This window comes from Salvelinus alpinus, chromosome 9 (genome assembly GCF_045679555.1).
Source record: "Salvelinus alpinus chromosome 9, SLU_Salpinus.1, whole genome shotgun sequence".
In the NCBI taxonomy this organism is placed as follows: Eukaryota; Metazoa; Chordata; class Actinopteri; order Salmoniformes; family Salmonidae; genus Salvelinus; species Salvelinus alpinus.
Window position 1 is genome coordinate 57,811,984 of NC_092094.1, and position 12,806 is coordinate 57,824,789.

The 12,806-nt window shown below is 51.6% G+C and overlaps 2 non-coding genes and 3 pseudogenes across 2 annotated transcripts; all 5 read left to right on the top strand.

Annotated features, from left to right (window-relative positions):
* Positions 1 to 2,201: 2,201 nt before the first annotated feature.
* LOC139531065 (U2 spliceosomal RNA) lies at positions 2,202 to 2,368 on the top strand (annotated as a pseudogene).
* Positions 2,369 to 2,752: 384 nt separating this feature from the next.
* Positions 2,753 to 2,869, top strand: LOC139531139 (U5 spliceosomal RNA). The gene has a single exon (XR_011666246.1). It is a non-coding gene; the product is annotated as a U5 spliceosomal RNA (small nuclear RNA).
* Positions 2,870 to 8,657: 5,788 nt separating this feature from the next.
* Positions 8,658 to 8,838, top strand: LOC139531047 (U2 spliceosomal RNA; annotated as a pseudogene).
* A 359-nt stretch (positions 8,839 to 9,197) lies between these two features.
* Positions 9,198 to 9,314, top strand: LOC139531140 (U5 spliceosomal RNA). The gene has a single exon (XR_011666247.1). It is a non-coding gene; the product is annotated as a U5 spliceosomal RNA (small nuclear RNA).
* A 2,743-nt stretch (positions 9,315 to 12,057) lies between these two features.
* Positions 12,058 to 12,236, top strand: LOC139531053 (U2 spliceosomal RNA; annotated as a pseudogene).
* The last annotated feature ends 570 nt before the right edge of the window (positions 12,237 to 12,806 follow it).

The following is a 12,806-nucleotide window of genomic DNA, read 5'->3' on the forward strand; positions in this document are numbered from 1 at the left end:
AAAAAAAAAAAACGCATTTCTGTCTGTCTGTCTGTCTGTCTGTCTGTCTGTCTGGTCTGTCGCCAGGGAAAGGTTGGTGGTTGGGTGGGTGGGTGGGTGGGTGGGTGGGTGAGTGAGTGGGTGGGGAGGAGCCACCTTTTGCCAAACCGCCAAAGTCTGCCGAGACCCCCGGGTGCCCGGCGGGCGCAGGGGTCCATTTGTGGGTTATCGCTTCTCGGCCTTTTGGCTCAGATCAAGCTTGGTACCGAGGTGCCCCAGAGCTCGCTGAGTCAGAAGGTCGAAGTAGGAAGGCGATGAGGTCGGTGCGGTTTGGTATATATATTGAATAGGTGTTTTGGTTGTTACTAGAGGCTTCCTATTTTGGAGAGCAGTTTATTTTTTGGGTTTGACGTGGTTTTCCATTTGGAAATGGCGTTTTCAAATTCCAAGAAGTCGGTACCGGGAATAGGTTTGGCAAATGCTGTGAGATTTGCATGGAGGGAAAAAGAGAGAGAGCCTATGGGAAGAGAGGATTTTGGAAGGACGATACTGATGGGGATATTAAATTTGGAGGTAAAGGATGTTCTGTGTTTCCAAGACAACCCGATGGAGAGGGCTTTTGATGTGACTTTTCACAATGAAGGGAAACATCAGGAGATACTGAAGAAGGTAAAGGAAGGGAGTAAGGAAAGGCCGATGTGCCTGTATGAAGTGACTAACCTGGCGAAAAGTGGTTTTCGTGTGGTCACGGTGATCATGTATAACCCACATGTGACGGACAATGAAGTGAGGGCTTATCTGGGAAGATTCATGAGCAATGTTTCCTCAGCAAGGCTCCTCAGAGACTCTATGGGGTTCTGGACTGGCAAGAGAGGGTTTCAGGCCCTTCTCAGGGAGGACCCTGAAGGATTGGATGGTTACCTCCATCCTCCGGCTATGTTCTCCCTGGGGGCTGACAGGGGGACGTTGCATTACGCACGTCAGCCCCCGTTTTGCAGGCGTTGTATGGCCTACGGTCATACCCTCGCCTCGTGTAGAGGAGAAAGTGCAGGTTTTGTGGGTCTGTCGAGCACGAGGCGAGGGACTGTGCTGAGCCTAAGGCATGTCATGGGTGTGGCTCGGTGGCACACCTGTGGCGAGACTGCCCGGCTAGGAAGAGGTCATACGCGTCTGCAGCTGGGGGGGGAACGAGAGCGGGGGATGGGGGTAGAAGAGAAGAGGAGCGGGAAGAAGGTGGTGGCAGAGGAGGAGGAACTGTACCAAAGGAGCCAGAGAGAGAAGAGGAGAAAGAGAAGAAGAGGGCCGGGACAGAAGGAGTGGTGGCTGGGACAGAAGGAGTGGTGGCCGAGACAGAAGGAGTGGTGGACGGGACAGATGGAGTGGGGGCTGGGAGGGAAGGAGTGGTGTTTGAGATAGAAGGAGAGGTGGTTGGGATGGAAGGAGATGTGGTCGGGACGGAAGGATTGGTGGCTGGGAAAGAAGGAGAGGGAGAGGAGGCAAAAGGAGAGAAAAGGAAGGGGAAGGGGATAGAGGAGGGGGGTAGAGTGGAGAAATCAGTGGAGGTGAGGAAAGAGGAGGAAGAAAGAATATTCATTGGGAGGATGACAGAAAGGATAAGGGTGAGAGGGCAGTTAGCGGGATGGGAGAAAGGGGAAAATGAGTGGGCTAGGGCAGAATGCAGGAAGGCGATTGACGAGCTGGGGGAAGAGGAATTTGAGAGGGTGCTAAAAAAATATGATAAGGAATTTGGAAAGAAGTTGAGGGAGAGGGGTTTATACAGGGAGACTGATAAGGCAAGGGAAAGCAGCTCCTCTGTGCCGTTGTATAAGGATAAGAAGAAGAAGAAGGTGAAGGTTTTGGAAAGCGGGGGGGAGAGAGGGGGTGAGGGGAGGGAGGGAGAAGTGGCGGGACCTGTGTGGGCTCCCTCTCCTTCCTCTCCTTTGTTTTCTTTCTCACCTCCGGAGGAGCTGGCCCTCCCGGTTATGGCACTGGGTTGGGAAATGGAGGGGGGGACGGGTTATTTGTTTGGGGACGTGGGGTCACCGGCCAGTGGACCGGAGGAGGGCGGGGTGATGGACTTGGGTGTGGGGCAGGAGTGGGGAGATAGCCCTGAGAGAGGTTTAAGGCTACATAAGTAACTGCATGGAAAGATATATTTGGTTGTTATGGAAAGTTGTGAAGATTTGAGTTGTTTACTGAATGTTTGAATGTATGAAAGAATAAAAGCTTTGAATAATCTGTTCTTATCAGTTTAATATCTGATACGTCCCCCATCGGGGGACTACATATTAAATGGATTTTTCGAACAGGGAGTCGGAAATGGGGCTTGCTCCGTCCGCTCCACGCATCGACCCGGTATTGCAGTACCTCCGGGAACGGTGCAACACATTTCTCCCGTTGTCAAGGAAAGAAAATACACAAAGCTGTGTAAACAGCTGGCAGAAGAAGAAAAGGAAAGAAAAAAACATCCAAAGTGAAAGTAGGGCGAAGCGCTTTTCGTGGGTTCCCCCGTTTCCCGCCATTTTACTTAAAAAAAAAAAAAAAAAAAAAAAAAAAAAAAACGTTGGTCAGGATAGTGAGTGAGTGAGTCTGTCTGAGTCTGTCTGTGTCTGTCTGTCTGTCTGTCTGTCTGTCTGTCTGTCTGTCTGTCTGTCTGTGACTTTTTACCCACACAAAGTTGGCAGAGTGGGTTGGGTGACCGACCACCCACCCGCGAGGTCCCAGCCTAGTAGTGCACAGAGTGTGTCTCGGGCCCCGACCTCTGACTTCCATACGACTCTGGTTTCTCTTCATTACGCACAAGCCTTTCGCCTTTTACTAAAGACTTCCGTGGAGAGGAACACTTATGAGTTCCAAGTATTTTTGGAAGGGCTTTGCTTCTGGCAGAGCCCGGTATATCTTGTTTCAAGAGAAATTGACAGAGATGATGACGCCCACCCACCGCCGAGACTTTTTGCTCATGCGTTTGACTTCAATCGGACTGACTGACCGGTGTATTTTCCACTCCAAGTTGTCGCTAAGGGCAATTGAGTTCAAAGAGCTAGTGACTTAAAGACGCATTGGCGACTTAAAAAAAAAAAAAAACACCCGCATTTCTGTCTGTCTGTCTGTCTGTCTGTCTGTCTGTCTGTCTGTCTGTCTGTCTGTCGCCAGGGAAAGGTTGGTTGGTTGGGTGGGTGTGGGTGGGTGGGTGGGTGGGTGAGTGGGTGGGGAGGAGCCACCTTTTGCCAAACCGCCAAAGTCTGCCGAGACCCCCGGGTGCCCGGCGGGCGCAGGGGTCCATTTGTGGGTTATCGCTTCTCGGCCTTTTGGCTCAGATCAAGCTTGGTACCGCGGTGCCCCAGAGCTCGCTGAGTCAGAAGGTCGGAGATAGGAGGGCGATAAAGGCACTGGTTTTGGAGGGAATAATTTTTTTGGGTTCAAAAATTATTTTCTACTCGGTTTTCTTATTGTAGAGGGCCGGAGTACTACAGAGTGAGCCATTCTGGAGGAAGAGATGGCAAGAAAGGCAACATCCAAGTCGATCCCTGGGGTTGGAATTGCAAATACAGTGCGTTTTGCATGGAAGGAAAAGGGCATGGAGCCATTGGGCAGGGAGACTTTTGGGAGGACCCTGCTTATGGGGGTGCTTAAACTGACGGTAAAAGATGTTTTTTGCCTACAGGGAAACCCTTTGGAGGGGGCTTTTGATGTCACCTTTTTTACAGAGGAAAAGCATGAGGAGATCATGCGGAAAGCGAGAGAAGTTGAGAAGGCAAGGCCTATGAGTAACTATGAAGTTACAAGTTTGGCGAAGAACAATTTCAGGGTGGTGACTATTAATATGTATAACCCACATGTTAAGGACGAGGAGGTGAGGGCTTTTCTTGGCCGGTATATGGACAATATTTCATCAGTAAGGCACCTTAAAGACTCCCTTGGGTTTTGGAATGGGAGGAGAAGTTTTCAGGCACTCCTGAGGGAAGACTCAAAAGGCCTGGGAGAATACCTCCATCCCCCAGCTATGTTCTCCCTGGGGGCTGACAGGGGGACGTTATATTATGCCCGTCAGCCTCCATTCTGCAGGAGGTGTATGGCATACGGACATAACGTAGCCTCGTGTAGCACAAAAAAATGCAGATTCTGTGGATCAACTGAGCACGAGGCGGGGGAATGTGACGAGCCGAAGGTGTGTCACGGGTGTGGATCCTTAGCGCACCTGTGGCGTGATTGCCCGGCTCGTCAGCGGTCATATGCATCTGCAGCCGGTGGGGGAGCGGGGGATGGGGGAAGAAGACGAAGAGACCCAGACCCCAGCACAGGACCTGAGGGAAAGGCTAAAATGCAGAAGGAGGAGAGAGAAACGGCAGCAGGAAGAGACAAGGACAAGGATGGAGTGGGAGTAATGGAGCCGGAAGGAGCGGAGAGGCAGGAGGCTGAAGGAGGGGAGGTGCTGGAGATGGCAGAAGGGGAGGGAGAGAAGGTGGAGAAGAAGTTGGCAGCTGGAACTTTAGAAGAGGAGGAGGGGGGAGAAGGGGTAAAGGAGTGGGGAGAATGTGTAGTGGAGACCGATCTCGTGAGACACATGAGGGAAACGGCGGAGAAGGGGGGGGGGAGGGACGGTGGTGTCTCCCAGATTCCAGAAACATCAAAGAAGAGAGAGAAGAGGAAGGGACCCTCAGGGAACAGTGAGGAAGAGGGAGGGGAGAGGGAGGAGGGGGGGGGCAAGCGTCTGATGGGGGAGGGGGAAGTTTCTGTGTCCCCACGGTTTAACGTAGCCCCTCAAACCATGGAGGGTTTTGATTTCACTAACAGCCCACAGGGATGGCCGGATGGGGTGGAATCACAAGTCATGTATGGGGATACAGGGTCCCCGTTTTTTGGAGTGTTAACGTGCGGGGAGGGAGAAATGGAGGGTTGTGGTGGTGGATTCAGGATGCAGGACACTCGGGAGCCTATCACCATGCCTGCATCCGTGTTTGGAGTGATGGAGGGAGGGGGGACGTCAGGAGAGGAGAGGACGTCCCTGCCGGATTAAATGGAGCAGGGGAGCATCGGGTGAGTCTCCTGGTTTTTGTTTTTGGTTGTTTGGTTTGGTTTAATGGTTGAGATGTTGTTTTATTAATGAATATGTCTGTTAATTTATTTAGTTTAAATGTAAGGGGTTTGAGGGATTTTGTTAAGAGGAGGGCGGTTTTTAGTTTTTTGGAAGGGGTGGGTTTTGATGTTTGTTTTTTACAGGAGGTTCACCTGAGGGATGGAGGGGATGTTGATAGGTTTAGGAGGGAGTGGGATAAGGGGGAGTCAGTTTGGGGTATAGGTGGGGTTCATTCAACGGGGGTGGGGATTTTGTTTGGGAATAGGGAAGTAAAATTAGAGGGTAATTTTGTTGTGATTCAGGGGAGGGTGTTGGGGGTAGATATCACGTTTAGGGCTAGTAGGTATAGGTTAGTGGTGGTGTATGGGCCACAGGTGGCTGCAGACAGGAGGGAGATGGTGGACTGTCTAACGCCCCTGTGTGTTACAAATAGGCACTTGGTGATAGGGGGAGATTTTAATATAGATTTAGGGGTAGGAGGGGATAGCAGTGCAGGGGCCATCACCGGGCTAATGGCTTGCCATGGTCTGGTTGATGGTGGCCTGCACACTACTCCGACAATGGCCGGTCCTACATGGCGCAACTCCAGGGGAGTTGCGCGGAGGCTCGACTATATTTTTGTATCTAGGTCTTTGGGTCAGTTGTCTGGGCGGCTGGTGCCTGTTTTCTTTTCGGATCACGACGGGGTGCTCCTGCAGGTGGGGTCGCCAGTCTGCCTCTTCGGTAGGGGGTACTGGAAATTAGATCGTGATCTACTGGATGAGCAAGCTTTTGTCAATGCCGTTACAGGGGTGTTTCGGGGGCTTGAAGGCCTCCGGTCCATGTGCGAGGGGGTGTTAGAGTGGTGGGATGTAGTAAAGGTAAGGATTAGGGCCTTTATTATAGGATATAATAAGAGGAAAAAAAGGGAGGAAAGGAGGGAGGTGGATCGTATCCAAAGGTTAATCGAACTCGAGTACGAGGCAGGCAACCTCGGCGGGTCGATTGACTGGGAGAGATACACAGCCCTGAAGGCGCAGCTCAGGGAGCTGCAGGAGCAGAAGGCTCGAGCTTTCCTGGAGCGTGCACATAGTGGCTTTTTAGAACACAACGAGACTTGTTCCGCCATGTTCTTTAAGTCGGTTAAGGGCCAGACAGAGTAGGAAGGTAATGTATGGGGTTAGGGAAGAAAATGGGAGTGTAGTTAGATAAGCCAGAGGAGATGGTCAGGGTGACAACTGACCATTTCCGAGGGTTTTTTAAGGAAAGGGATAGTAGATGTAGAGCAGGGAAATGTGTTTTTAGAACACTTGTCCCGGCGATTGCCGGAGGACGTTAGAGAAGCGATGGAGGCTCAGATCTCCCTCGAAGAGGTTGAGAGCGCCCTCAGGAGGATGGGAAAAGGGAAGGTGCCTGGGATGGATGGGCTACCGGCCGAGTTTTACCTCAAGTTTTGGGGTATACTTGGACCGGTGGTCCTCGAAGTCTTGAAGGCCATCCTTGAGACGGGTGTCCCGGGGGGATCAATGGCAGTTGGTGTGCTGTCACTTCTTTACAAGAAGGGGGACGCAACTGACCTTGGCAACTGGCGGCCGTTGACCATGCTGTGTGTGGATTATAAGCTGCTTGCAAAGGTCTTAGCGGACCGTTTGCGCACAGCCCTTCCCTACGTCGTCCATGAGGATCAGACGTGCGGGGTAGAGGGACGCTCTATTAGATGGAACCTACAGTTGATCAGGGACTCCATCGCTTGGGTAGAAGATAGAGGTCTGCCATTAATGGTAGCAGCGCTTGATCAGGCGAAAGACTTTGATCGCGTGAATAGATCTTTTCTTTTCAGGGTGTTAGGTAGATTAGGATTTGGGGAGAAGTTTATAGGATGGATCCGTACATTATATGTCGGAGCGGGGTGCCGGGTAAGCGTAAACAGTCACATGGGTGACGTTTTTGACCTCTCGTCTGGGGTCAGGCAGGGGTGCCCGCTCTCGGCTCTCCTCTTCGTTCTGTACATGGAGCCTCTGGGGGCTGCCATTAGGGCAGACACAGGGGTGGAGGGCTTGTTGATCCCTGGAAGTGGCGGGCTGCGTGTTAAGATGACGCAGTATGCCGACGACACTTCCTTGCTGTTGTGCAAGGACTCGTGCCTGACAAGGTCCCTTGCCATTATTGGAGATTTCACCCGAGCGTCGGGGGCGGTTCTTAACCATGCAAAGTCTTCCGTTAAGTATTTCGGAAGATGGCGCAGTAGGACGGATGTGCCTGGGGGGTTGTCTCTCTGTAATGGGGCCCTGAAAATACTGGGGGTACATTTTGAGACCTCCGGCTCAGCGACGCTGAACTGGAACATGGGTATCGCAGTGGTACAGAGGAAGCTAGCGATGTGGAGGGCTAGGTCCTTGTCCTTTTATAGGCAAGGTCCTGGTTCTCAAGGTGGATGTATTGCCGTCTCTCTTGTATTTGGCGTACATCTACCCATTGCCGGCGTGTCTGAGGAGGCCTCTAGTGAGGCTTGTGTTTCAGTTCATGTGGGGTGGCAGGTACGAGTGGGTCGCAAGGGCACGCATGCTCTGTCCCATCGGGGAGGGAGGTAGGGGGGTACCGCATCTCCCCCTCAAGCTGGACGCAATTGTTTGTTTCTTTCTTGTTGACAGAGCTTGCTCATCCAGTGATACACCCGTCCGGTTACCTCCTGCGGGTGTTCTTCTCGTATCAGGCGAGAAGCGTAATGGTGTGGTCTAACACGGGTCCTCGGGCGGAACAGCTGCCGTGGCACTTTGGCCATGCGGCCAGGTGGTTGCGTGCGCACCCCGAGGTTGAAGTCGCCCGAGTAGGTTTAGACCACAGGCACCTGTACGAGGAGGTCAGACGGGCAGGGAGTCCGGCGCCTGTAGTGGGTATCTCGGAAGTGGTCTGGGAGGGAGTGCAGGCGCGGGGCCTGGACAACAGGCTCAAGGACCTGAATTGGTTGAGCCTCCATAAGTGCTTGCCGGTGCGTTCAATTATGTACCGGCATAGTTTGGCGCGATCCCCCACCTGTCCAAGATCTGCTTGTGGCAGGGAGGAGACTGTGCGTCATGCCTTTTGGGACTGTGCCTTTGCCGGAGTAGTGTGGGCTAGGGCACGGGTGTTGTTAGGAATGGTAAGAGGGGATTTTGTGTTGACTTGGGCTAGGTTAGAGAGAGGAGTAGGGAGAGCGAGGGGTACAGTTAGGGACGGGTTTCTGCTCTGGCTTCTCATGAGTCTCTTTAAGCGGGGGCTGTGGGAAGCCAGGCAGAATTTGGTCAAGACAGGGAGAGATTGGGGGGTGGAAGGGATAGTAAGGAGGGTGGAAGGAGATTTGAGGGGGAGGATGAAGAGGGAGGAGTTGAAGTGGGGGCAGCATGCTGCTCGGGAGAGGTGGAAAGGAGGTTTAGGGCTGGGAGTAATTTAGAGATGTAAGGGTATAGATTAGGGACAGGGAGATAGGGAAAGGTATTGGTTAGGTATGAAGGGGAGGGATGCTGCTCCCCTGAGGGTTTTTGTTTTGTTGATTAATTTTGTAAATAGATTTAAAATAATGAAATATTTGATTTTGATTGCTAAAATATGATTTTGTAAAAATGAAGGGTTTTGAAAGTAATAAATTATTTTTTTCTAAAAAAAAAAAAAAATCTGTTCTTATCAGTTTAATATCTGATACGTCCCCCATCGGGGGACTACATATTAAATGGATTTTTCGAACAGGGAGTCGGAAATGGGGCTTGCTCCGTCCGCTCCACGCATCGACCCGGTATTGCAGTACCTCCGGGAACGGTGCAACACATTTCTCCCGTTGTCAAGGAAAGAAAATACACAAAGCTGTGTAAACAGCTGGCAGAAGAAGAAAAGGAAAGGGAAAAAAACATCCAAAGTGAAAGTAGGGCGAAGCGCTTTTCGTGGGTTCCCCCGTTTCCCGCCATTTTACTTAAAAAAAAAAAAAAAAAAAAAAAAACGTTGGTCAGGATAGTGAGTGAGTGAGTGAGTGAGTGAGTGAGTTGGTCTGTCTGTCTGTCTGTCTGTCTGTCTGTGACTTTTTACCCACACAAAGTTGGCAGAGTGGGTTGGGTGACCGACCACCCACCCGCGAGGTCCCAGCCTAGTAGTGCACAGAGTGTGTCTCGGGCCCCGACCTCTGACTTCCATACGACTCTGGTTTCTCTTCATTACGCACAAGCCTTTCGCCTTTTACTAAAGACTTCCGTGGAGAGGAACACTTATGAGTTCCAAGTATTTTTGGAAGGGCTTTGCTTCTGGCAGAGCCCGGTATATCTTGTTTCAAGAGAAATTGACAGAGATGATGACGCCCACCCACCGCCGAGACTTTTTGCTCATGCGTTTGACTTCAATCGGACTGACCGGTGTATTTTTCCACTCCAAGTTGTCGCTAAGGGCAATTGAGTTCAAAGAGCTAGTGACTTAAAGACGCATTGGCGACTTAAAAAAAAAAAACAACGCCCGCATTTCTGTCTGTCTGTCTGTCTGTCTGTCTGTCTGTCTGTCTGTCTGTCTGTGTCTGTCGCCAGGGAAAGGTTGGTTGGGTGGGTGGGTGAGTGGGTGGGTGAGTGGGTGAGTGGGTGGGTGGGTGGGTGGGGAGGAGCCACCTTTTGCCAAACCGCCAAAGTCTGCCGAGACCCCCGGGTGCCCGGCGGGCGCAGGGGTCCATTTGTGGGTTATCGCTTCTCGGCCTTTTGGCTCAGATCAAGCTTGGTACCGAGGTGCCCCAGAGCTCGCTGAGTCAAAAGGTCGAAGTAGGAAGGCGATAGAGGTAGTGTCGGATTTTGTTCCGAGGTGTGGTCGGTGTTTGTTTAGTTTTTTTTTTTTTCGGGTTTGGAGAGCTTATCTTGATTTTTGATTGGATAGGTCTTTTGGTTTCAGTTTGGAGATGGCAAGTGGAGGAAAGGTACCGGGGGTTGGGCTGTCGAATACAGTGAGGTTTAAATGGATGAAGAAAGAGATTGAGCCATTGGGAAGAGAGACTTTTGGACGAATTATAGTGATGGGGATGCTTGATCTTGAGGTGAAGGATGTCCTATGCCTTCAAGATAACCCAAGGGAAGGAGCGTATGAAATGACGTTACACAAGGAAGAGAAGTATGAAGAGGTCCTGAAGAGGGCGAGAGAGAAGGAAAAGGCGATACCCTTGTGTCACTATGAGGTGACTAGTCTGGCTAAGAAGAATTTTAGGGTGATCACTGTAAACATTTACAACCCCCATGTAAAGGATGAGGATGTGAGGGCCTTTCTGGGGAGGTACGTTGAAAACGTTTCCTCAGTTAGGCACCTCAGGGACTCCCTGGGATTTTGGACTGGGAGGAGAGGTTTTCAGGCCCTCCTCAGGGAGGACCCGAAGGGGGAGGGCGGTTACCTCCATCCTCCTGCGATGTTCTCCCTGGGGGCTGACAGGGGGACGTTGCATTACGCACGTCAGCCCCCGTATTGCAGGCGTTGTATGGCCTATGGCCATACTCTCGCCTCGTGTGGAACTAGAAAGTGCAGGTTCTGTGGGTCTGGCGAGCACGAGGCGAGGGACTGTGCCGAGCCTAAGGCATGTCACGGGTGTGGCTCGGTGGAGCACCTGTGGCGAGACTGCCCGGCTCGGCGGAGGTCATACGCGTCTGCAGCTGGGGGGGGAGCGAGAGCGGGGGATGGGGGTAGAAGAGGAGAGGAGCGCGCAGAAGGTGGTGGCAGAGAGGAAGGAACTGTACCGAAGGAGTCAGAGAGAGAAGAGGAGGAAGAGGAGGAGAGGGCCGGGACAGAAGTGGCTGGGACAGAAGGAGGGGTGATCAGGACAGAAGGAGTGGTGGCCGGGACAGAAGGAGAGGGGGCCGGGACAGAAGGGAGTGGTGGCCGAGACAGAAGGAGTGGTGGACGGGACAGAAGGAGTGGTGGCTGGGACAGAAGGAGTGGTGGCCGGGACAGAAGGAGTGGAGGCCGGGACAGAAGGAGTGGAGGCCGGGACAGAAGGAGGGGAGGCCGGGACAGAAGGAGGGGTGGCCGGGTCAGAAGGAGTGGTGGACGGGACAGAAGGAGAAGAGAGGAAGGAAGCAGAAGTAGAGGATTTGGAAATGGAGGTAGAGACAGAGGGAGAGGAGAGGAAGGAAGAAGAAGGGGAGGATTTGGACATGGGAGGAAAAGATGAAGTCCTTCGAATGATAAGGGAGAGGATAGAGAAGAAGGGGCCGGTAAAGGGTTGGAGGGAGGGGGAATTTGAGAGGGTGAAGAGAGAATTTGAGAAGGTGGTTAGGGAAAAGTTTTTGTCTGGGGATCAGGAGGGTAGGGCAGGGACAGAAGGAGAGGTGGAGGGGGAAGAGGAAGGGAAAGGAGGGAAAAGGAAGGGGAAGGGGATAGAGGAAGGTAGGGTAGAAGAGAGGAGGGAGGAGGAGAGAAAAAGGGTAGTATTTGGGAGAATGAGAGAGATGGAGAGAGGGAGAAGTACGATAGAGAGTTGGGGGAAGAAGGAAACTAGTCGGAATTTGGAGAGGGGTAGGATGGAGGTTAGGATGATGGGGGAGAAGGAATTTAGGACAGAGCTTGATAGATATGATAGATTTTTTGAGGGAGAGCTGAGGGGACAGGGTTTGTATATGGAGAGGGATAGGGCAAGGGAGCAAAAGAAAAAGAAAAAGAAAAAGGGGGAGCCTGTGGGCAGTGGGAGGGGGAGAGATGGGGGGGAGGGGAGGGGGGAGGGAGAGGTGGCAGGACCTTCGGGTGTTTCCTCTTTCCTTTCTACCTTTTCCTCCTTACCACCTATGGAGGAGCAGGAGTGACAGTTGATATTGGGGGAGGTTAATGAAGGGAGGGAGGCAGGTGCCGGGGGATGGTCCTGGGAGACAGTTTTTGTTATGGTGGGTAGATGGGAGAGGGGAAGGGGAGGGAGGATGTTCCCCTAGATGTTTATTGATTTGGTTTTGGCTATTGTTTAAGTTTTTGAGGGTTTTTGTTAGAGAAATAGAGTTAGAAATTATGTAATTGGAAGGTTTTATGTTGGTTTATGAAGGTAATAAATATATTTTATAAAAAAAAAAAAAAATCTGTTCTTATCAGTTTAATATCTGATACGTCCCCCATCGGGGGACTACATATTAAATGGATTTTTCGAACAGGGAGTCGGAAATGGGGCTTGCTCCGTCCGCTCCACGCATCGACCCGGTATTGCAGTACCTCCGGGAACGGTGCAACACATTTCTCCCGTTGTCAAGGAAAGAAAATACACAAAGCTGTGTAAACAGCTGGCAGAAGAAGAAAAGAGAAATTGAAAAATGATGACATCCAACCACCGTCGAAACGTAGGGCTGAAGCGCTTGACTTCGATCGGGTTGACCGACCGGCGTATTTTCCACGCCAAGTTTTACTTAAAAACAATTGGGTTCAAGGAGCTAGTGACTGAAATGACGTTAGCGACTAAGGAAGAGAAGTATGACAGACGGTCTGTCTGACAGACGGGCTGAGAGTCAGACAGGCAGACAGGCTGACTACCTGTCTGTGTCTGTCACTAGTGAAAGGTTGACTAGGTCGGTGGCTAAGTAAGTAATTGGGTGAGTGAGTGGGTGGGAGGAGTCACCTTTGTCAAACCGCCAAGTTTACCAGACCCCCACGTACCCAACGGATGCAGGATGTGAGGGTTACCTTTCTGGCCTTTTGGCTCAGGTCACGCTTGATAACAGGTGCCTCAGAGCTCAGCTGAGTAGAGGGTCGAGGGAAGCCCGGAGGGAGGAATTTTGTTGTTTTGAAAATTTCTCGATTTTTGCTTTTT